This window comes from Astatotilapia calliptera, chromosome 20 (assembly GCF_964374335.1).
Source record: "Astatotilapia calliptera chromosome 20, fAstCal68.1, whole genome shotgun sequence".
NCBI lineage: Eukaryota > Metazoa > Chordata > Actinopteri > Cichliformes > Cichlidae > Astatotilapia > Astatotilapia calliptera.
This window is the reverse complement of record NC_137441.1, coordinates 35,016,827-35,039,877: the sequence shown is the minus strand read 5'-3', so window position 1 is coordinate 35,039,877 and position 23,051 is coordinate 35,016,827. Positions and strand designations below refer to the sequence as shown.

The window sequence follows — 23,051 nt, the reverse complement described above, 5'->3', positions numbered from 1 at the left end:
AGACTGAATCTACAAAGTGTGACATTGCTTTAATACATATGGAATGATGTTGAGGGTTTTGTGGACTGAATGATTCACATCCCCGAAACAGGAATGCCATAAGGAAGAAAAGGATGCCACAGAGGCAGAGGGGATTCCTCTTATCCACCTGTCTGCCAGTGTGCTCTCTTCTTCTCTCCTCTCCTGGGAGACATCTGCAGCTAGATGATAATGAGTTCCATCTCAGGCAGCGCTGCTTTATGTCATCCTGTGTTGTGCACTACAGCTGGATCACTTAGTTGAGTCTAATTATAGTATGAATGAAAGAAGAAGTACCACATACTTCATTTGGCTGGATTTCTAAAGAAATCGAAAAACGCAGTCACTTAAGAAAACTACTGCAAGGGTACCCTTGCACACAGAGAGATACACATGCACACGCGCACACACACACACACGCAATATTTAATTCGCCTATAAGAAACATGTGAGGCTGCCTTAATGATACGCAGTTTCCTATTCTCCCCATTGCTCCCATCTGGCTTCTCTTCCTTTTCCTCCTTATTCCCTCTCGTCTCCTCTCTAACCTCTGTCAAGGATGATAGTGATGGGGCCCAAACAGCAAAACTCAGCCTCAGCAAGCTCTTAGATTAAGCCTCTTAATATCCGCAACTGGATTTCTATGGCTTTCAAATTCCTCCGAGACTTAAAGCTCTGCCGCTCTCCTTTTCGGGATTGCTCTAAGCTACTTTTTTTGCTCTGTTACTTGCCATCCCTCACCGTGGTTTCCACAGCAGTGCTTTTCTACCTTCCTCCACACTTCCACATGCTAATTTGGGCATTATTTGACACCTCTGCGATTTCATCAAGCTTTATGTCAACTGAATGTAAACAGAGAAAATATTATGACTGCTGCTTTGAAGACTATGTTACCAGATGGAGTCGCCGAAGTTTGGATTAGAGTGAGTGGGAGAGAAAGGGATAAGAAAGAGAGAGCGGGGGGGATTGACTTTGTCGGGCTGGAGTGAAAGTGCTGTCTCAGCTGCCTTCTGCTACGCATCTGTAGGCCTCGAGGTGCAGAGGACTGCATCATTACCTCTAGTTAAGCATTTAAATTTTCTAGTCTAAACAAACCAAACATATACACATGCAAACACGTGTATGAAAGCACAAAACCACACAATTATTCTTACAACATGTGAAACAAGTTTGAGGCTTCTTGCCTGCTGGTTTTCCAGCTGGTGCAGTCTGACTCAGCAATCTTAAACTCTTTCATTTTACATTAGGTTTAAAAAAACTGACAGGTTTTTTAGTTTTCCTAATTAAATATGTACACTTGCAAACATGCAGAGTTCACCCTTTAATCTAAACTCCTCGTGAATGTAGCTTCTTCTGATGAAAGAGGATTAGAATTAACTGATGAAGCCAGTTTGTCCCCTATCAGGGCTGCATCACTAATACAATGATTCTTCACTGCATTTATCATGGCGTCGTGCCGTGTCTCAATACATCGTCTCCTTTAGCATCTTTGTACAAGTTCATGTGTGAATGTGTGTTTTGCTTGTATGGAGTGAGACTCTGTTAGCTGAAATTGCACAGCAGTAATGTTTGCAGCTCCCCAGCGAGTCTGTCCTTGAACACTGAGACCGTTACTGGCAGCGGGTCAGGCAGTGTCTGGCAGGCTTACAGAGAGATTGGCTGAGTGGAGGGCAAAACGCGTCTCTGCAGCAGCACAAGGAGCTGAAATCCGAGGAAGTGAATGGAGCTGTGGACCAGACATGAGCAAGAAGAGCAGTTGGCCCTTGAGCCCAAGACATATGTGTGTTTGTCAGCGTGCATAAATCAGAGTGTGGCTGCACCATATATTTATCCCATTAATTTAATCTCTCTCTGGGGATCTCCTTACAATGTTAACTGAACAAATTGTTATATGGTGCAGGAGTATGGCAAGTGCACAAATGCATTTTCGCAAACATATGGGCATTTTATGTGCAGTGTGTAAACAAGTGCATGTGTTTAAGTGCTCCCACTTGGCTTTTACGGACCAGACTTCAATGAAGTCAGAGCTGATAAAACAATAAATTGTAAATGAGTAATAACAAGAAGTCTCCTCTAATGGCTTCTATGCAAATACTACACATATATAATTTTTTTTGTTGTAGACAGGAGGACAAACAGAGTAAGCAACTTGGCTGTCTGTGACTGGCATTTTACAGCGTTTTCTACCCTTTAAATGACTAAAAGAAAAACAAATCAATTTACTTTAAATCGCAAAAGGCCTTCACAGTTCATCAAAGAACTGTTATGTGTACTGTTATTAGTAAAACTAATTACAGCATGCAAAAGTAAGTGATGACAAAACAGGATCTTTGCTCACTGTAGTCTGATATTCCCTTCCTCAGTACTCCCTTGTGGCTGTTGGAGTACCTATGTGTGGTAGAAATTGACAGACAGGGCTGCCTGGAAGAGCTGAGAGAACTCAGACAGTGATTTGGATGTTGTTAAACCCTCTGACATGCCAGGAATCCTACCAGGCTAACAGGGGCCATAATCAGAGCTCATAAACAGCCTGTGGGACGCTGCCAGAAGGCTTGGATTTGCAGGCTTTTTTGAAGAGTTTGTCTTCATATGAGCCTTTATTATTCACTTGTTGTGAGGACCATCACGAGTTTTGTACCTTGATTAGAATGTCGAGTTAGGTCTAGGTTATGAACAGTACTGAGGGCAAGAGACAGCACGAAAATAAGCACCACTCCAAGTAGTTATATGTGCCAATACTAAAAATGGCCACAAACCCATGCTTACACTGTATAAATACAACAGCAGGTAACGCCGACTCCTCCTGTAGCTGAATGTCAGTGTTCTTGGGCAAGATATTGAACTGCCCCCCATTCATACATCAGATGTGAGTTTATGCATGCTAGTTAGAGAAATGCTTAAATGCATAGAAAAAAGCATTAGATGAATGTTTGTATGAATGGGTCAATGTGGCTTGTAGCAAAAAAAAAATGCTTTGAGTGCTCAGTTAGAGCAGAAAGGTGCTATGTAAATACCAGTCTGTTTATGCATACGCACTAATAAATGACCCTCATTCCTGCTTCACCATGTGACACATTTAATCCCTAAAGCTGTTTCTGTTTGGGGTTGAACAAGTGGAGGCAAAACTGAAAATACAAGTACACATAACTGATGGTTGATCAGAGCAAATTAATGTGGTTACTGCCTTTCTTTTGTATTTCCTGATCCTGCCTCCCCCACCCAAAATGATGATACCGTACACTAATGTAAAGATAGTGAAAAGAACAGAAGCTATTTCAAAATCAGTTCGAGCAATCGGTGAATCAAAAAGGAAAACATGCTTAAGGGTGATGATTTTCATACGATAACCAGCGTTTTACATATAATAAAAGTAAAATGCGAACATAAAATGTGATACTAAGCTCATACAAAGCTTTGTTTACTCCAACGCATGTGAAAAAAAGAGAAAAGAAATAGAGCTGATTTGGTAAGAATCTTTGGAGAAAACACCATCGTGTGTTTTCCTTCCCCCGTTCTGCTAGACAAAGAGCTGTTTCTAGAATCTAGGCTAAGAGAATCTTTTCATGTCTTGAGATTATCTAACAGGCCGTGTAGATTGCGCCACGCTGTGTTCAGCCTTCTTTCCCATGGGCGTTGGATGCATTCAGGGGAGAACAATGGGCACAGGGTAGTTGGCACCAGCCATGCTGGACGGCCACAGATGTGCCAGGGTTGTTGGCAGTGGGGGCAGGGAGAAGGAGGTGGAAACAGTGAGGATGCCAACTTGCCCTTCTGCGGGGATCTGAAGCTGGCACCTGTCCTCCTCATTGCCCAGAGGGAACAGAGACATAAGAACTTATATATAAGATCAAACATATCTGCGGCACTGATTATAATCAGTGCCGCAGATATGTTTGATGCAGGAATATAACCAACAGATGTGTTGGTAAGTCTGGATGCATAGCAGCTGCCTGAAATCAATGTCATGCCATGACAACTACGAAAAATAATTTGGGATTTCAACATTTTATGTGAAAAAGTAAATTCAGTAATGAACTGTGATTTTATTTACCTATCGTATGCATGTAGCGCATTAAGCTCTCAGACTAAAGAACTCTGATTCAGCGACATGAATACAAGAGACCAGAGCTCCAAAAGTTTGATAAGACGGGCAACTCGGCTTCAACCATATATATTTAATTTGTGCTATATACTGGGATATTTATAATTGAGCTATTTTATTATATTTTGTAACCTTGTAATATACTGTATTATTCGATTAAGTTTGGTCAGTAACTGTTCTTATCGTCTTGGAGCAACTGTGGCCACAAAATTTCATCAGGGATTAATAAAACATTCTGATTCTGAGTTTACCACAGACCATAAATGCTCGTCAGTCCAGTCTGACTGAATCAGAAGATGATTTCTGCCTGAAAATGGACAAATTCACAGCAGATTTATTTACTGCAGATGGACAACTGTCTTCACAACCAGTAAAGAGGAGAGTGTAGTGACCTTAATAACAATCTTATTATTATTTAACTATTTGTGAAGCTAATGTGGGATCAAGGCTAGTTTACAATTCCATATCCCATACGGGCTAAAGCGTGCAACCAGCAGCTGCTCATCTGTCTCCATTTGTTTTCTAAATTTCTTACTCTTATTCCTTCCTTGTTTGCCTTATGATCAGCTCAGTGTGAATTTTGTGCTGTACACAGCTGAGCCCAGGTCTGGAAGAATAGCCAATTCATTACAGGCCATGGAGGGAGCATGATAGAGAGTGGGCACGGGGTATAAGAAGGGGAGAAAGAATGAAATTTTGACCCTTATCCATTCCTATTCCAGTCTCAGTCCCAACAGGACACTGTGGCTGGCTTTCACTTGACCATAAGCGCAATCAACAGGATCACAGGCTTGGCCAAAAGCCCTGAACAAATGCAAAGAAAAAAAAAGTCACTCGCACTCTACAGATGGCTGATTCATACACACACAGGAGACAAACCAATGCACATCAAAGAAACAAGTACATGCGCACATACAGTTTTCTAAAAGACTGAATGTAGTTTTTGTCTAACACCCACTTTTACACAAGAATGTCCTGTTTGGTTCATGAAGGGCATAATTCCCCTTGAGTCACCTGTGTCCATGAGTTTAAAGCGGTGTCCTTCATAGAGAAGGAAACCTTTATGTCCACATACACACACAAACAGGCAATGTTTCTGCAACCTGTAACACAGGTTTGTCCTGATATGTCAACTGTCACCTCAAAATCTTTGCAGCACTGTACAGTTCATTAGCCCCAAGAGACTTGCTACAGACTGTATCCTGTTCTGTCTACCTGTCGATGCTCTCTTCACAGACAGCTGTGCCAGCAGAATCCGTCCTTCAGATAGCTGCCACAGCTGGCGCTAGGAATGAATTATGGATTCGCACAGTGTGAATGACAGGTAGCAATGTGGTTCATTGGACACTGCACCGAATGCAGCAAGGCTCGTATAGGGGTCCGCATGTCACAATGCAAAATCTTGGAAAACACAAGCAGTTTTGATAGCAAGCAACCACCAGAGTGTGCTGCTGAGTGCATCGGAATATTTCAAAGTCACATCAAGCCTCTGCTCATTTCTAGCTTCCTGTGAAGGTTAATACATTCACACAAGATAGGTGGACAGAGATTAAGATCTGTTTGATTTGCTGCCTGGAACTGCTGGTGTTATGCTACGCTTTAATAGGAGGATTATGCAGGGGGAAAGCGGGGGAAGCTGAAACTTGTTTCACTGCCACAAATAAGAGTAGGCTTCTCTGTTTGTGTTCACGTTGCATGTAAGGTATGTTTGTGTGTGTTTGTCTTTGACAAGAGAGATGTGTGCTTCCCTGTTAGGTCGTAAAAAAACAATTTGAGTCATTAGTTTCTGCAAAAGGGATACAGTGGTTGCTCTCCAAGTCTTTAATGTTAGGTATCAGTTAGGACATGCCTCAGTCTTGAATACAAAATACACTGGAAAGAGAGTTATGAGCACACACACACACACACACACACACACACACACACACACACACACACACACACACACACACACACACACACACACACACACACAAACAGTCACTCAAGAATATTTGTGTACATTTTTCTGCATTGGTGGCAGAAGCTTAAATTTTCTCTGCTAATTGTAGGTCTGTTAGATTTTTTTAACCAAACCTACCAATTTGGAGAAGAGCTGTTTCACATTTTTACTGTAATTGCACTGCAAAGTACAAGAAAAGTACATGCTGCAGCATGCATGGTTTTATTTTGAGTGGCTCAAATAAAATAAAAAATGCCAGCAACTTGAAGGTCAAACAAAGTTAAACTAGCTTCCACTGAGTGATCCATGCTTTACATGCAGTTTTAGGTCACTGTACAAACAAACAGGAAATCATCATCCACATCCTGAGCACACAAATGCACACAGAAAGCCTTGTCTTTTCCAATCTGATCAGGGAACTGAACTCAAGATCTATTGAAAGCCAAGCTTTCCTTTAAAATATTACAAATAAAATCGGGCACATATTTTCTCCTCAGAAAAAAAAATCCCACATGCACTAGACATACTTGATATACAGCTAGGTAAACCTTCCGGCTCTCCCAGAGGGGAATATTGTGCTTAATGATAGCCTGGATGGGACGGTAATGACACCCTATTGAGATAATATGACAGTGGCAGGCCTTAAAAAGCCCCCCAAAAGATCCCACGTTGATCTCTTCTAAGTAGCTGAATCAAGGCTGGGAGGATTTAATTGCCAGTCTGTCTCTTCGTTAGACGCAGAGGAGCTGACTGGGGATTCCAAGAGTCATGGAGAGAAGAAAGATGGGCACTAGGGGAGGAGGTATAATGCAAAAATAATGGCATGGAATGAGGTGAAGACAGCCTGCATCTGAGATCCCTACCTACCTCTAGCTACCAATCTACAACTCAGTGTTACCCAGTGTCCAGAATTGCCCAGAATGCGTACAAGGGCCAGTGCACGTGCTTGATCCACAGAAGCAGATGCACACCCTTTTAATCCTTCAGATAAATCTCCTGCTGGAAACTGAACTTTTGGAGGCTACTGGGTTTTGTTTATTTGCAGGGTATGTGTAGATAGAGGCACTCACACACTGATATAGACATGCGTGAACAAATATCAAGTGGGATGGTCTATCTATCTACACGGACTTTAAGTGTATATATTTTAGGGCTTTCATCAGCTTTAGAAAGTCAAATCTCCCAAAACATTTCCCAGTAAAGGTGGTCCAATAAAATGATGTTTCTCTGTTACTTGACATGATTAATATACAGTTTTTGTGTGGTTCCACCTTAAATCAATGATGGCACTTAAAATGAAACACTTTGGTGGGGTAGCCACTTGCTGGTTCTCATGTTACAACCTGCACCAAACCATTCAGGGCAGGAGGAGGAACTGATTTAATGAAAATAAGTCTGAATTGGCCTGAGACTCATTGCATTCCAGTGTGATATTTATCTCAACAGTCATAAAAAGGGCTATGTAATTTAACTTGAACTATAGCACAAGCGTAAAATGATTTTTCAGGGCAAGGCATAGCAAGTGTGTAGTCTGTGCATGTCTGTCTATGTGTGTGTGTATGCGAGTGTCTGCGATGACAGTGAGGGTTTGTGCTGTTTTGAGGTCAATAATGACAGACGAATAGCTGTCAGGGTTAATGGGAGGGGACAGCCAGGGATGATGAGAACACAGAGCGAACACTGCTGTGCAATTCAACACAGGCAGAAGCTAGAGACAAGGCACACAGGGTCAAAATGGGAGCATAAAGCAAACACACAAACACTCTATGTGCAAACACACACTCTGTGTGGCTGCCCTCGTCAGGGAATCAGTTTGAATTTATTTTCTAACTTTAAGCCATAGGCCCAGTTCAACAAGGGCACAAAACATACAATACATGCTTGGTGCAATATTTTGCAGCCTCACTTAAAATGAAAGTATCATCACTTAATTGTGAGTAATGATTGGGAAGTTTGTATAAAAGTATAAAATCACCTGTGTTGATGCAAATAAGGGCAGTTAAACTAAACTCTAAATGCTTAAGCACCTTTAATGGCAAATGCAAAGCACAGCAGTTTGCTTCCACTAATTTCAGTCTTTTTTGTAGAACTTAGGCTTCTACAAATAAGCCAAAAATATTTTATGTTGCTGGATCTCTCATAAAAAGCCACCAAATGTCAGTCTTAAATAATTTCTGCCTGTATACGTGAACATTAGCTTTACAAAGATGCTGTTTTATATGGACTATATGAAGCTTCTAAGGGGTTTTCACTATTTGAGAACCCTCCATTATACACTGCAGCTGTTGTGAATTTATACTGATGTTATAAGCTGCCATCGTTTGAAGCTGGTGACAATCCTTTCAGAGTCATGTTTGATCATCAAAAGATATTAGACAAAGAAAAATACTGTACAGTTGCATTTTGTATTTGGTCAGTTGTAACTGACAACTGTGACATGAATGTGAGCAATTAGATCAAACCTTAACAGGTTCAACACTTTTATAAAAGCTAAGAGAACATTCTGAGATTCTATATTCCTCCATGCTTCCCTTCGAGTTCTCTGCTGTCTGTTCTCATTCTTTCTCAGGTTTCTATCTTTTTCATATAGTTTTCTTTTGTAATGAATGCTCCTCCCTTGCCAAAAGTCAGGCTAGTAAGATGATCACAGTTGCTGTCCAGAAGAGATGCATCTGAGTATCACTAGCTGCAGGCAAAGTCTGAGTCAGTGATGGATGGACTGTTGGAATGCTGGATGATGAGGGGGAGAGGGGGGCATTGCTTTGTTGTGTCTCTTGAAAAAGACTAATTTACTGTTTTAACAGCCGCTTACACCTGTGCAGAAAGGGGAGAGGAGGGACAGAAGGCAGGATGACAAGATGGCGTTCTTCTGGGAAGGAAGCACACTGGAGCATGAACCTCCTCTATCTCCCTTCTCTCCACCTGTCTTTGGCTGTTTGTTGTTTTCCTCCTTGCTCCCATTTTCCCATTTATTCCATGGCACCCAGCCCCCACCCAACCCCCACCCCATCTCCTCCCTTTCTTCCCTTGTTCAGGGCTCAAGTCACACACCCAGGTGGAACAATAGCCTGTGACTTCATTCCCATGCACCGCTCAGAGACTAGTGCCCTCAGGTATGGAATTCTATCACTCAACAATAAACAGGTGGATCAACCCAAATACACTTCGGAGGAGATCGACAAAAGCACGAGATTCTCTCTGAGATTAGACCCCCACCCCAAAGGAAGAGAAAGGAAGGAGGCATGATGGCTTGGAGGAAGGAGGAGGCTGGGAGTTAAACACTATATAGCCGCAGTGTTTGAGGAGCAGCAACCATAATGTGCCCCTGCTTGTGTTTGCCACTCTATTTCAACGACTTCCATTCCCCAAGGAGGATGGAGGGCAATATGCTATCAGCCTAATAGAGAGGGGGAGGATACTTTATGAGGTTGACAAGCGCTGCTTTCATTTCAGGCCTGCAGTGCCATTTCTATGAATATGATAACTAACGAGCATGTCCTCTAACACGCGGCTCTCTGTCCAGTTCTGAGCAATCCTACCACGGCTCAATCTCTTTAAGTGCTCTGGGGTCTCTGCTGTAATGTCATTTGTCATTGAGGTCGAGAAATGACAATTTTGTTTAAATCAGAACTCATCACCCCACAACTACAGTCAGATATGGAAGGCAAGCCACAAAGCAATTTTAGGCATAAAATTGAAATTCTGAAATTCAAAAAGCTGAGCTGAAAAAGTTCTTGAAGAGATTTTTAATATAAATTTGGCCACACAAAAACACCCCGCATGGATGCTAATTCTCATGGCAGTGCTCACTTTATGAAAAAGGGAAACCTCTGTGAACCAGACCCCAGCTCGTTTGTCAAAGCTGAGAGGAATGCTTTCCTTTGGTTGTCTCGTACTTACGAGCTAAGTCGAGAGCGAGCTTTACACTTCTCATACCCACTTCCACACCTTTAAGCTCAGCTGAGACATATTCAGCATATTTTTCCATGATAGCAGGTGATGCATTATTCAGTGAGCTCAGGTTGATCTTAGCTATAATAAATCTTTGGTCTATAGAAATGTGAAGCACAAAAGGCACACACACAAACTTGCCTCTCTTCTTTTAGTGTTGATGCATGATGAATAAAGAGGAACTGAGCATCCATGAATCACACCTCCATGGAGAGATCTTAAACAAAGCGCATTATGGATAAAAGGAGCGCTTGGCTTTTGAGAAGCAATCCAAAGCAGTATGGTAATGAGAGTAATGAGGATATCAGACACTGAATGTGGTGCAATATGCTTGTTAAATGTGACAGCTGAATTACATCAGAGCTTCGTCCCTGTGAAGCAAAAGACTTGTGAAGCAAACATTCACGCTGACATGTGACGACACCTTACTGTAGCTGTGTTCAATCATAATCTACAACAGGGTAGCAGGGACACCTGGAGATGAGCAACACTGGCTTCCAATTGGAGAGCCATAAGATTAAAGGGTAACCTGGCAAGGTGTATGTATCTGAATCAATTTGCTCATCAGTTGTACAATATCCTCTTTGCCTTTGTGAGGCGCTTAAGAGGTTTTACCTTCAGTTTGGTAGAATTATATTTTTGCCAACATACACATCAATTTATCAAGCAGAAAAGTTCACCTTTTTGCTTTTCAGGAGAGAGCTATCCAAAAAGGTCAATAAATAAAGGTCTTTATCAATATGCAAAAGAAATAGAAATAAAAAGCATTTATCATGCTGTCTAACAGTAAATGCTTATGTTTCATGTAAGGCTTGCATGTCCGGTATGACTTATACATGTGGCCCCTCCTTCTTTTTTCAAGTTATTTATTTTAAGCTCATGCTTATCAATACATTCACTAACCACATCATTAGGTACACCTGTTCAACTGCTCATTGATGCATATATTTACTCTAATCAGGAAATCACATGACACTAACTGTCCATTTAGGCACAGTCTGCACAGGCTCACTAAAGTTAAAACAGAACATTAGATGAAATGTTAACCATTTGAGCCCGTCAGCCAACTGAGCATCATTTAAATGCCACAGCTTACCTAAGTATTGTTGCTGACCGTGTCTATTCCTTTATGATCACAGTGTACCCGTCTTCTGACAGCTGCTTCCAGCAGGATAACACATCATGTCACAAAGCTTAAATCATCTCAAACTGATTTTGCGGACATGACAATGAGTTGGCTGCACACAAATGGCCTCCACAGTCATTGGATTTCGAGCGCCTTTAAAATGTGTGTGGATAATTTAAATCATGGATGTGCAGTCTACAACTCTGCAGTAACTGTGTGATGCTTTCATGTCGATATGGACCAAAATCTCTGGGAAATGTTTCCAGCACTTTGTTGAATCTAAGCCACAAAGAATTTAGGCAGTTCTGAAGGCAAATGGGAGTCCAACTCATCCAAAAGGTTTAACTAAAAAAGAAACCAAAGTTAATGTTGTATGTGCAAAATGACAAAAGGAGCCACATTCCTGAGCTAACTGTGGTATATAGCCAAAGAGATATTCAGAGATAAAATACATATAAATAATAAACTACTTTCTTCTTCTTTCAATTTCTTTTCCATATGGAGAAGCTCCAGTTTTGCTCATCTTATCACAAAGACTGGAAACGGGAGGAAGAGATGTCAGCTTCTCTCTGTAAAATTTTCCAAAATTTACATATCCGACAGTGACAAGAGCGGGGGAAAGATTAACAAAGCCTGATAGGACAAAGTGCTGATTTGACATAATCTCATAAAGAGAGGGACAGTAGTCAAGGAGAGGGCTCTGAGAAAGCAGAGAGGAAAACCAAGTCCGATGCTGCAGTGTAGGTGCTGCTTGCCTGTGCTGCCCGGGCCTCTTTGTTATTATGATTTATTTTTTAATGAGCGGCACTGCCCTCCCCTCTGCCACACAAAGCCCTGATTGAATCTGGCGTTCCATTAGCATGTTAAAGAGGCCCAGCTTCATCTGTGAGCCGCTGACTGACAGTGGATATCATCTCTGTAATTGCTCCATATACTGGACCCAGAGAAAGCCAGAGACACAGAGAGAAAGAGAGACAGAGAGGGAGAAAATAGTTGTGGGGGGGAGGGTTGAAGAAACATAAGGAGGGAGGGATTAGGATTTAAAAGTGGGGATGCTGGAAAGAAGGGGGAGATGAGAGGGGCTGGTGGATCGAGCTCCATCTCAGAATATCTCAATTTGGTACAGTTGGTACCCCATGCAGAGAAGTGGGAATAGTCTGTTTGAATAAGTAATTTTTTTTAAGCTACACTCGCAGCTTTTGACACTTATCAAAGCAAAAACAGTGGCAGCGTTTCGTAACAGAAGCCCTGCTTTTACGAAGCTGTTACACAATCAAACCAGAAATGTTATGTTTGTCGCTGTCGTGTCAGGTAAGGACGTGACACTCTGACGCGTTTGTGCGCACCACACGTCCCTCTCCGTGTCCTATGCTCTCTCCTTACCCCTTTACAGAATGGTTTTATTGTCTTCCTCTATTTTTGCACTCACTCCCTTCTCTCCAACTCTTTCACGTCTACTTCCTCATCCCCTCCATCACTGAGCGCCTCCCCTCCACCTCCTCCATGGCTCCCGCTATTCCCTTTCACTGTTCCCCTCTCTCCCTCTCTTTCTATCTGCCCTTCTCTGTCTCTGCAGTAAATGGTAATTGAACAAACCATGTGGTGGAGAAGAGCCGCAGAAAAAGATGGTTATCTTAACTCCACATGCCATGCATCCAAAATTAATCCTCCTCCTTCCATTTCTCCCTCGCTCTCTATTCCTTTGCTATGCTGTGACAGTGTGACGTGCACGCAGTCCCACAACATCGTCAGCCCTGTGTATTAACGTTGGAAGACAGCCCAATGGTACCATGGTGAGCGAGTGTGCATGTGTGTGTATGTGTGAGATTACCATGTGCAGTGGCAGCATATTTCCAATCCTAAGGAAGCGAGGTGACAATGAAAGATGTCTCACAAGCAAAGGAGGATGCACAACACAAAAGTGCACAACATTGCAACATTGCTTTCCTCATCACATCCCATTGCGATTCTGGTATATTTACTATAGATAACAATAATCTATTTCACCAATCCTTTTGGGTCCTCATAAATACTTTCAAGTTTTATTTTCACACACTCTTCGGTTAGACTTAGGCACGGAAACTAGTTGGGTTAGCTTAGTAAAAGATAATAAAATGGAGCTATTTATAAAGCTACTCACATTTGAAGCTTTTCCTCCATTTTCTGAGTTATGTGAGACAAGAATGCAGCTCCATTTGACGTATGTTTAGTCGTATAAAAAAGGAGCAGCAGCAGCTGCAGGAAAACAAGATCATAAATGGAAAAGATGTGTTGATTACAAATGTAGGTCTAGATAAAAATAGTGTTTCTTCCAAGTTAATTGAGAACTTTAGTTTCTTTAGTTATATGAAAACTTTTTAGGAGACAGGGAATACAGAGCACAGACAGGGTCTGCATTCCTCCAATAAAAACACATTGCTCTTGACAGAACGTGTTTTTTTATCAGGTAGGAAAGCTAAGTTGCAACATTATTTCACAGGAACACTGTGGTTTGATATTAAATAGTATTTTGAACCAGGTCAAATACCTATACGTGCCACCCTTTTTCTTGTTATATATGAAACCAACATTTCGGCTATTTATTATCCTAAAACTTCACATTTTCTAAATGATCTTAACTCGAGCCTAAAACACAGAACACCTAAAGACTAAGCACTCTACAGAGACACTCAATCGTGCGCACACATTCGCACACCCTCATCCTGCTGCACCCTCCAGGCATACTCTGCTCCACTAACACAACACGAAATCTCTGACACTCACAACACATTTACATGACATTACTGCTGAAGTGCTATAAAATCTGTGCCTGAATATCAACTGTTGAGATGCATCATTTGTTTCTGTGTACGGAGGAATCTGTGCAATAGCAACGCACAACAGGAGCGTTGCTATTGCACACCACTTTACCTTTGGCCTGTAAACTTCGAATATTAGAGAAAGTGTGTGTGTGTGTGTGTGTGTGTGTGTGTGTGTGTGTGTGTGTGTGTGTGTGTGTGTGTGTGTGTGTAAAAAATGAATTTTGAGTTGAAGCTATATTCAAGTGTGCATGTTAGATTTTAATGATCTCCTTTGGGCTCCTGTGGGTTGCTCTGGGTTTAGCATGGTAATCAAGGAGCATGTTGACACACACTGTTAGTCAGATTGATGTGTTTGTTTGGGTGGTGCAGGGCTACGCGGCTTTACACAGTGATGGACTACATTAGCCACTTGCTACTAATCTGAGAATTAATGGCTTTCCCCAGTGATGTGGTTCCCGTGCACAATGTTTTATTCAGATGCTCGCTGGGTCCGTTCGTAAAGTATTTAGATCTATCACTGTTAGGTTCCCTTGGACAAATACTCTATCCAAGTCAATGTAGCCATGTCTGAAGAGGTAGTTTGTCACCAGCAATTATCCTCCAAGTTATACCCTTTCTCAACTATCTCAAACATAGCAAACAGGACACGTGAGATTTTCAGATTCCCCTAAGGTCAATGCTGACATATGTATGCAGGTGCATTTATCTAAAGAAGGAGACCAAGAGAACCAGATGACACAACTCTCTTCAGTTCTATTTGATTCCCCATTTTATGCAAACGTGCTCTGACCAAAAATCATGTGTCTATCGAAGGCTGCTATTGTAGTTTCTAAAGGTTTGACCACAGTTCTTAAATCATGTCTGTTTCTGTTCTTATACTGAGTTTCCATGGCATGCCGATGATGCAGACTGCGCGTTTGTGTTCTAGCTGCTGCTAAAAGGATAGACAGCTGTGACGCTACAGTGATGACGACAACAAACCATTATGTAGACTTTCCCGTTTGTGCCCTGCATGCTGCATACCTCCCACACCCACCCCCTTTACTCTCATCTCTCTCCATCCTGCTATTGGAGGCTCAGACTGCGGCAGAGCAGGGCAGTGAGATGAAAAACACAATGATTGTTTCTGATGAACAAGAGGGGCTCCGTGAGAGGGAGAGAAAAGAGAGCGGGTCTCTAAGAGTGACAGAGCAAAGGGTAGGAGAACGCAGGAAATCAGAGCATTGTAAAGGTCAGTGTTTGGTTATACAGGAACACCGAAGACTGTGGAGAGTAACAGCTCCGCCTCCCAATTTTGTGTATATTTGTGTGTAGTTGGATAAGAGAAACTAAAGGAAGGAAAGAGGGAACAGACAGGAAGGGAGGGCGCTGGGCTGTACAGTAAAGAGTCTCACCTTGTTCTGCACCATGCACACACAGCACCCCAGCTGTCATCCAGCTTCACTCTCTTTCTCCGTCAGGGCCAGTGAGGACATGCATCATTCATGAGCAGAGACTTATTTGGCTGCGTCATCTCCTCCCATAACTGTCAATAACTTTTTCCCGGCTGTGGCTTCACCTTTACTTCAGGAGTGTGCACTGGACGCAGACAGCAAATTTTACATCATAAATAGCATTTTGTCCTAGAGACAGCAAACTGCAGAAAGTTTTAAGACAGACTAGGTGGTGATGAATCTATTTCCTCATAATGTTCAAGATTGGGCATTCCACCATTTAAAGCCATGGGACCTAATATCTGCGGCACAAAGTGAATGATACAAAAGTTTTTTTAAAGGGCCGAAAGCAAGTGGCACTCACTGTAATTTAGAGCAATTAAAGGGAATGTATTTAAAGGAAACACCGAAACATGTCCCACAGAAATGTAATGTTCTAAAATATATATCTGCTCCTTTAGGAAAAGAAGAACCAACATGTAGAAAAATGTAACAAGAAAGGCTAATTATCTAAGAACTGCTGTGTCCTGCCCTCAGCACCCTTTTTGTCCAGCCTGTCCTCTTTCCTGAGCCCATGCGACGCAACCTGCTGCGAGGCTGCCTGCTGTGAAGGTCACTCTCCCTGCAGCTATGGATTACACAGGCACGCACAGTCAGGCAGAATACGATACTGCCCTTGAGGAGAGGTCTGAGGCTTTGGTTGGCAGAGACAAGGCCTCTGGAACTTATGGACCCACCAGGACCAGCCAGTGTGATAACCAAGCAACCTCATGTCAAGAGTTGGTAGGTGGATGGAAAGGAGCAAAATAAATAGAATAAAACCACAAGAAATCTATCACTTCATACATTCATCCATTCAGAGGTGGGAAAGAATTAAATAAATATACAACTATATATACAAATACTGTAGGAATAATAATGATTTTGCATTAAACTCACCATTACACAAAAGAATAGAAGCTACTTAAAATATTAATAAGAAAAGAAGCAAACAGGTATGGATAGAAATAAAACCCCTAGCTGAGGAGTTCAGGATTCACACATGGTTGTAAAGCTGCAGCTTTACAAACAAAATCAAAATCTTACAATCCAATATAATGAGTTGCAATATTCTAGATGTGACAATTTAAAGAAGCAACTAAGACCTTTTGAAGATCAGCATGAAGAAGAACAATGGAGCAATAAAGCTGAATAGTCCAGCTAGTGTGCAGAACGGCAGTAATCAGAGAGACAAGATGACAGATTTGGTGTTTTTGGTTGCTTTGTATAGTCATTTTAAATGGAAGCTACAGTAGAAGATGCAGCAAATATAAATAGAAAAGAAAAATCAATACTGTGCTTTCTAATAATATGCTCCAGTGGAAGCATATAGACAGAGGGGGGGAAATGGCTATGGATAGAGGCTTTTGGAACATATCACGTGGGCGGCATAGGTGAAGAAAAAAACATTTATCATTAACAAATGATAAATGATAAATAAAAAAAAGACTGTCCAATAAATCTGCATGATTCCGACTGACTGAAGACTGGGCGAAAATTGAGGAAAATTAGCAGCGAACAGTTGGCTGTTGTTAAGGTCATTAGTTACTTTGACCAGCCCTGTTTCAGCGCTCTGAAGAATACAAGGCTGGTCTAAAAGGATTAAAATCAATAGTCATCTTTGGTTTCTAGTGAAATGGGTCAAGTATTTCATGCTTAGGGCCGGGTGAAAAACTGCCAGTGGATAAAGGATAAAACAGTGGAATCAAAAGGGTTTTTAAAAATATTTTTAGAGAGGAACTTAGTTGTTAAAGTGTCATAATTTTAGCGTTCAGCTGTGTGATGTGAAAACACTTAAACTAAGCCAGTTAGCAGCTACGGGTCGAGGTCCACAATGTGGTAGTTAGGACCCACACATATATGGACAATATGACAAATTTTTTTAGTGAAGGAGAATAAAACTGATTGTCAGTGTTGGGGACTAATGGAATACATGTACCGCCGTTACGTATTTAAAATACAAAATATGAGTAACTGTATTCCGTTACAGTTACTGTTTAAAAAGGTGGTATTCAGAATACAGTTACTTTGCTGAAATAAATGGATTACACGGCGGTATTTTCCTGTTTCATATGTTCAGCTATGCCCTCTCTATTTCTGGTTTCCACGCCCCAAACAAAACACGCATTAGGAGGCTCTAATGCCCGTGTCTCAATCTCGCCGCCCATAATGATGTGAAGCAATATTTAAAAAAAATATTCATAAAAATGATTTAATATGAAGGCAATAGGCAGAGTGTTACAGGCATAGCATGTAGCCTCATGGGCAGTGTAGTCCGTGCTGCAGGGAGAATGGACTGCAACTCTGTGAGCGAGGGAGGGGGGGAAAGGAGAGTGGAAAAGTACGATTTGTCACCGAGCAGAAACGGGAGCTGGAAGCATGTAAATATAATAATAACCACTGCAGCCAAAAAGAGTGCCTGACGAGCGTATGGCGAGTAACCTTCAGTAAAAGTAATAATTCACACATTCATGTAGTTGTAAAAAGCATGATTATATAATCCAAAGTATTCAGAATACGTTACCCTCATTGAGTAACGTAACAGAATACGTTACAAAATACATTTTGGGGCATGTAATCTGTAATCTGTAGTGGAATACATTTTAAAAGTAACCTTCCCAACACTGCTGATTGCAGATGATAGAAGATGCTTCAGTTTCCAGCTTGTCCTTCTGTTACTTCTTTCTTACCTTTTTTATTTATCTAGTATGGTGTGTGAATTAAGAAAAAAAAGGCAATTTCAAGAAAAGATTTTATTTTTCTGTTTTTAGCAGGTGCTGCTGAAACTGGCACCGCTTTGAAAGTGTTATTAAATTTAAACATTAAACACAATAGGTTTTCTTAGTAGAGGTACAATGAAACTAAAAGCTGAGGATGAGAAACAACAATCGCAGGCACAAAAGGGAAATTTAATACCACGGTCTTCAGTCGTCACTCTGTTTCCTAGTTTGAAGTCAAATGTGGGGGATGGCACCTTTTATCCTGCAAAATGGTGCAGTGAGGGTCAGTGTCCTCTGAGTGGGACAGGAGCCATTTGACAACACCACTCTCTGGAGTCATGCCACTGTTTGGAGGTCAGAAAAGGAAAAAAATATATATATAAAAAATATACATATATACCCACACACAGACACACATGGCATTGTCCTCTCCCTGCTGTGACCTTAATTTGTTCTGTCTTGAGTATGAGTACCTGCTGGGCAGCTGATGCACCTTAAGAGAGCAAGCTGACAGCATTATATATATATATATATATATATTGTTTTGAGCATATGCATGGGAAAGATGCAGACAGACAGAGGAGGGTAAGGATTTGAAAAATAAAACACCACAAGGACAGACTGTTGGTGTGCATGTGTTTTGAAGACTGCGAGTCTCAGGTGAATTTTGCTCATATTCACAAATTCTAACTGGCAGCAGTCTGAAACCAAGGCTGATGTTGGTGTATGCAGCAGCACTAATAACAGCAAAACTCCCCAAAATAAATAAACAATACACACAAGCTGTCTCTCTGCAGGCTAATCTTCTAATGAAGATTTGTGGCAGTGGCTGCTTGGTGATTATTGGCCTAGAACGAACACAAAAGCCATCTTCTCGCTACTGTAAATAAAACCTCGCATTTACACAAACGGTTGCAGGTGAAAATGAGAAAACTTAGGCTGGAGGCAGAAATGTTACTTTTATAGCGTACGGGCTGGCAAATGTTTTGCTTTGCTGTGCTGTCAAACGTCTCATGCTACAGTTAATAAGCAAAACCACTACAAGCCCAAACATTAACCACCATTATTCAGATTTGACAAATGTAATGTGAAGTCGCTTATGTTCATGCGGTAATTCCTGTCTCACTGGGACAAGTGCACCAATCCTGACTATGCTAATTTTATGGAAATGTTTGTTTCCATCCTTCCTCTTCGGTTCCATTTGTTACATTTTATCAGTTCTCTTTTGAACTACATTTACTGCCACTGCATGTTAGCTGAAAGTTATGTTAAATATATAAGCAACCATTCCTCCATCTGTGCGTCCCACAACAGTGTCTGCTGCTGCTGCTGCTGCTGCATTAGGCAAAGCTGCCCAGTGGAAAATCTTTACATGCATAAATGCAAAAAGGTGTTTTTTTCAATGAGATACACGACTCACATGAATGACCTCAGGTACCTCTTCACCCCTGCGTCCCTTACAGCCTTCTAATCCACACCTCTCTTTACCTTCCCTGTGCACCCCCAAGGCAGGGAGCTGTGGTGCAGGTCCCGGCAGAGTCCCTTATCATCCCTCCCGCTTTCCTACTTAGGGGTAGGGCCGCATGTTCAGGGGAGAACTTGTTCAAAGACAGGTGTGCATACCAGACGCCTGTGTTAAGACCTACGCCATGCGGTTTCCATAACTACCTGCTAGTGAGGCTTCCCCGGCACTCATCCAAGACTGCGCTAAACCCTTCTGATAGCTCTAGCTACACTAGCTGTCAATGGGCAAGACTCCACAGAGGGCAGGTCGGAGCTCAACCTACTGACGCCTTTTTGTCACCCAGCCTTTCTGCTACTCATGATCAAGCATCATACATACATTTAAACATGCTGGAAGAGATTTAGTTGGCAGAGGGAAGGCGTTAGGGGTGGAGATTTAAGCTATTTTGAGCTGTTCATGTAACATTAAGGATTAAAAGCTAGCTTAAGGCTTCTTGGAACCAAACGCTGGTAGCATTCATTCAGTCTGTGTGCCCAGCAGTATGTAGTTGAGCAAAGTGAGATTTGTTTAGATGACTGAGGTACCATAGTGAGGACATGTCCTTGTGGTTATAAGTGAAGTTCAGCCAGAGCTTTAGGACAGCAGTATGTTAGATATACTGCTCATATTTCCTCTTGGTATGAGTCAGATGATACAGAGACAGAAGTGCTCCATGTTTGCTGTCACAAGGAAGCATGGATTTCACCCTTTAGCCTAGCTGTAACCAAAGAATTGTCACTCCACCCCACATCCAGCGTTCCTCATCTCACTGTTTTCTCATTTCCTTCTTTATCACTTAGGTCCCAGTCCTCCTACACTACTCACTCAATCCCGCTTCTCATTCTGTGCTTCATGGAGATCCTCCTTCTACCCTTTAGCTTCCTCCTTGCTAGCCATGCTCCTATGAAATGACCTTGCTGCAACTCAATTGATTTCTCTTCTGTCTTTGTGTGAAACCCTATCTCAACAGCACTCAGAGGAATTTCCTCTTCCCCCCCAGAGCTGGAAAGAGCTAATTCTCTTTCATGAGGACACTTTTCACTCCATTTTATCTATCTGCTTTCCTCGTTCTCTTCCCCCTCCACTTCTACTCTCTTCTCGTTTGAGCACACAGAAATAGAACAGGCATGATTAATGCAACATCTTTCGCAGCCAAACGTTAGCTTTGCTCAACCTTTTTACACTTGGCTGCCGTTTGAACCTTACAAAACTGCAAGTGAATTATCAGATCATTACATCATCATAAATGCTTGATTCTTTCTATACATGAGTGTGATCAGTAAGGAGATAACAAAAGGAATAAGAGATCAAATAAACATTTGAGTATAGGAATTATTTCACGATTTCATATATGACATACAAACTGCTGAATCAGATAATAACAGTATACACTGAATACTCAAATCTCTTCAATTTAATTTGCAGAATTTGTGTGCAATTAAATCAAAAATTCAACAAGCAGTGAATATAAAAATGGTCTTATTATAGATTTATGTCACTGCACTGTCCTAATAGTCCAAGTATTTCAAATTATGTTAGAGATGAATAAAATAAACCATTGCATAACAGAGTGCCATGTAAGTGCTCAGCATTTTCACAGGAGTTGTTCTGAACTCAGTTATGATTCACTAACCCTTATAGTGAGAGAGAGAGTACTGAAGAGAGAGCTGAAATGTGATTTTTTATATTTTCATGTAATGTAAAAACACTGATTACTTAAATATTTAACCAGTGGCAGTGCAGTGTTAAAAAGGAAGCAAAGCTTTTGATCTCCAGTCTTTCATCAAAGCAGCTGTATGACACAAGGTGATTCAATACCAGTATGGGCAAAAGAGAACACCTGTGCAATGTTAAGCCACCTTGCATAGGGAATGTAAATAAACATATTAACAATTTTTTGTTGCACACAGGAAACCCTAAAGAAAAGAAAGTCACAGTTCATGAACATAAAATAAAAGGCAATCAAGTTATTAGTAAGCTTTGTCATGAAAAAAAAAGAGCACAATTAAGCAAAGACATCAGGAAAATAGATGACAAAAAATATTACACCTCTACATGATAAAGGCAACACTGTCTCTTTGAAAACACTAGAGAGCTGCAGTGTGAAGAATCATCTGTGCCTCTTTCCACTTTGTGATCAGACAGACTGTTGAAGCATACAGAACATTTTCCAGGCTTCAACTCCCAGGTGTCTTGTAGCCCCAGGATTCCCAGTAAGTAGTCAGCCAGCTTGCCTTGGTGAATGCACTAATGTGACACCATAATCACGCACAGGTGCATTTCTGTGCTTCACAGCGCAGCAGCAAAGCGCCAGGTTTTTTTGGTAGTGGTGGCAGGTGCCGTGGGCCCTAGTGGGTGCTTCATAAACGGCACAAATCGGTTTTATTTTCACTGTTTGCTTTTTTACTTTATGACTATAACTCACAAAAAAATACTATGTTTACTCCAGGATCATTCTAATTTTCACTAAAAAAAACCTTTAATACAGGGCACTGCGGGGAGACCAGTGGAAACATGGGAGTCAGGAAATCACACACCTTTACCTTTTGCTGCTCCGCAGTGTGCCACACACACACGTGCACACACACACACGCACACACAAACAAACACAATGGGTTTCCATCCCACCAGTCCAATAATAGGCCTATTCATTAGAGTCTCTTACAGACAGTATTGACAACCTGCTGACACACAGTCACTCCAGCATAAACAAATGGAGCAACAGAGAAAAGCCAGGCAGGGAGGGGATGAGACCTAGCAGCTTTTTGATGGAAGAGGGATCTCCACAAACCAGGGGTGAGCTAGACTTAAAGAAAGAAGTGGCAAGCCTGCTACTTGCTCCTGCTCACACATATATCCACCTAATATCCCTTGCACACACATTATACAGTCCCCCTACAAATGAGTGCCACATTTATCTTACATGCCAGGTCAGCCCTGACCTTTGTGGCATATTGTAATTACTGTCATGGGAATAAGTCTTTTTTATTCTGTGCCTTGGTATGCAGAGCAGCTATAAAGGTGAAGTGGGTCAAGCACACTGAGCTACTCATCACACAGATCACACAGCACAATGCCATAGTCTTACCTCTTCCTGCTGAATGGCATCATGATATTCTACAACACAAACTGGTGAAACCAGAGGTCCACTTTGCAGAAAGGTAGAAAATGGGGTTGCAGAATTCCTGCAGTTCCAGCAGCTCTCAAGTATTCCCCTTATGTCTTGGATATGCAAAGAAGCATAGAGGAAAAATACTGGGGCATGAATACCAAATATCTGGCTCATTAATGAGTTATAATTACTATGTCACTTTGACATAAACAAAGAGAGCAGCACAGTCATGAAGAAAATGGGGATGGGGGGCATTGCTGATCTGCTCAAACACATTTTTTTATGATGTCTTTGACTTGACCT

General features: G+C 41.5%; 1 protein-coding gene across 2 annotated transcripts in view; it reads right to left on the bottom strand.

Annotated features, from left to right (window-relative positions):
• znf385a (zinc finger protein 385A) overlaps nt 1-23,051 on the bottom strand; it is a 55,333-nt gene that overhangs the window by 22,822 nt on the left and 9,460 nt on the right. The gene's annotated exons all lie outside the window — the stretch shown is intronic.